This window comes from Octopus bimaculoides, chromosome 5, assembly GCF_001194135.2.
Source record: "Octopus bimaculoides isolate UCB-OBI-ISO-001 chromosome 5, ASM119413v2, whole genome shotgun sequence".
Taxonomy (NCBI): domain Eukaryota; kingdom Metazoa; phylum Mollusca; class Cephalopoda; order Octopoda; family Octopodidae; genus Octopus; species Octopus bimaculoides.
This window is the reverse complement of record NC_068985.1, coordinates 123,773,088-123,775,881: the sequence shown is the minus strand read 5'-3', so window position 1 is coordinate 123,775,881 and position 2,794 is coordinate 123,773,088. Positions and strand designations below refer to the sequence as shown.

Sequence of the window (2,794 nt, the reverse complement as noted above, 5' to 3'; positions counted from 1 at the left end):
ACTAGTAGTAGTAGTAGTAGTAGTAGTAAGATGGATGAACTTGTAGAATCGGATACTCGTGTTGGCATTTAATGTCGAACACCAATTTAGATATGTCCTTTGTTCTAAGTTTAAATGTCATCAAGTGTCTTTAAAAATAAGTCGTCTGGTATTGGTAAAATAAGTGTCAGTCATCGACTGATTGGTCGATTCTCTCATACGTCTCCAAAACAAGTCGATGCATTTATTATCAATATGAGTTGGCAAAATCATTAAAGTATCGGCGTTTAGTCGCAGTACTTTATATTCTCAATTCCAGCCATGGTAGTCCCCCCCCCCAAAAAAAAATAATCGATTGGTCCCCCCCCACAAAGTTTCTGACTTTGCGCTGTGGTTATTATTGCAAGTTTTAATTCATGTTTTGTAAACGATTTCAAGTTCGTTTCCCTTTTTCTGCGGTGTGTACAACGTTGGTGTGTCGTCAGTAAATGGATTACCATTGGTCTACTGGACTCTGTTTATATTATTTGAGCTATAAACAAAATTGCTTTCCTGCGTAGTTTCACGTAGAATATATCCTGTGTGCAAATCGGTGAAACGATCCCATACGGAAAGTGGGATTTTACTTTTTAAGATATCTTTGTGGCTTTTTCGAATGAGGAAAAGCAGCGACCTTTACAGGTCCTTCAGAACTGGTTGGAAGAAATCGATGGAGATGCCACGGTTCGAGAGCTGCTGAAATAAGAGACAAATTATGAAGATGCAGAGTTATTCTCAGGCTGGAAAGAATCATTGTACCGAGTACTGCTGATTTCGGAATGTTTCCAATATTGTGATCCCCTGATCTTGTTACTACTGATAAATTTGTTCACATCACTCATTATATCGATATTGATAATATTGGTTTCGAATTTTGGCACAAAGCCAGATCGATATTGGTAATATTGAAAGACAGGGTGCCTAACTGAACGTTTTGCAGACTTTAGTTACAACTTTTCCCATTGTGAATTCAAATTATTCCGGGTCCGAATTTGGTTTACACTTTTTCAGTATAAATAAAAACAATACTAGGCATATAAAGTTTATATATCCACTTTCATTAATGTCTGGCTTTGATCCAAACTTAGAAACCCTCGTTAATGTGATCAACATTAATTACTACACTTCCAATCACCATAACTTTATTGTAATTTACAATCCTTTCTATTTTTCTAACTCTGCATTAGATAATGATTACTATTGCGGTTGGGGGAGGAGAGTCAGAAAATACGGCACATTGTTGCTGCTTTAGAAAGCGGCAGATTAAGATATCGGGTTAATCTCAGGCCACAACACTCATCTAGTGCTTGCGATAGCATAGATACCACTAAAGACACCAAACAAATAAGTAATAGTGTTTATTGAAGTAGACAATGATTAGAGCTACCAAGTAAGGCAGAAATATCTGTCGTAGTAAATATGCTTTCTGTTCTGTCTGACTTACTTCGATTTCTGTATCAGGTTATAACCCAGAATATTATAGGTATATAGTTTGGCGTTTATGACATACATTTTATGAACTGCAAGTACAAGTATATTGCCCAGTATATATATATGTATGCATGTGTGTGTGTATGTGCGCGCGCGTGCATGTGTGTAACAATTTAACAATATTCAATTCCTTTCTAGAACTAGCAAACAATCAAGTATAAGATGTTCTACTCTCTATTGATATTGACTCCCTACTCTAGAATTAGTTTCCGGTTTTGTGATTTTGATTTGAAGTTCATAGTCACCGGACATTGAATCTGTGCAGGAAAAATCAGGCTTTCTATTTCTGCTTTTAGTTCAAAGCTTTTTAACTGTTGTTGTCCTTTTGTTCTGCTTCTTTTTAACTTTTTTGTATTAGGTTACTTTTTATCTGTCTATTCTTGTCGGACACTGAGCATGGAAAGAGCTTTCATTCTAATTTTCATTTTTTTTCTTGTTTTAGGATCCCTATTTGATTTCCTTTGCTTTTAATTTTTATTTTTATTTTTATTTTTTTGTTATTGAATTTCCTCAATGTACTCAATTGTTTTATATTTGTTTCCTACTTCTATTTTGTTTTGAATTGTTTAAAGGGATGTCTGTTTTCTTAACTTTTTTTTTCCCCTCTTGTTCTAATAACACAATCTTTGTTCTTTTCCGAGTATGTCTATGGGTTCAAAGTGGTTATTTTAGAATAATTCTCTATTTGTACAATATCCCTTCTTACCTCTTTGGTTGCCAAATATATTCCATCAGCAAATATAGTAAATAAGACACTTGGGAATACAGACAGTGGCTTTCTAACTTTTCATATTTAAATTGCTCAAATCACGTAGCTTCTAGTATATCATATTGAATTTAATAACTGAGGTACTAACTCATATATATATATTATCACCATCATTATTATTATTATTATTGTTGTTGGTTTCTTTCTTATATTCGTTTCGGTAATTACTGCTTGTTTAACAGTCCTGTAGTTCTATTTACTAATTTTCTCTTTTATTTCCATCTGCTTCATCTAATCTGTTTCATCGAATTCTTGGAATTTTGGTTTCTATATCCAAGCTTTTATGTTATTCATTCATCAGTTTCGGTTGTTTGTGTGGGTAATTTTGGCAAACGTTCAAGTCCCTTATACATACATACACACATAAACACTCATATGTTTATGTATATCAAGATGCATATATATGCACATATATGTATATATATTCTTACATTTATATATACATATGTAATCATATATATGTACACATATGGATATATGTATATATATTCTTACATTTATATATACATATGTAAT

At 33.0% G+C, this 2,794-nt stretch overlaps 1 protein-coding gene across 5 annotated transcripts in view; it reads left to right on the top strand.

Annotated features, from left to right (window-relative positions):
• Positions 1–2,794, top strand: part of LOC128247835 (uncharacterized) — a 641,437-nt gene that overhangs the window by 518,668 nt on the left and 119,975 nt on the right. The gene's annotated exons all lie outside the window — the stretch shown is intronic.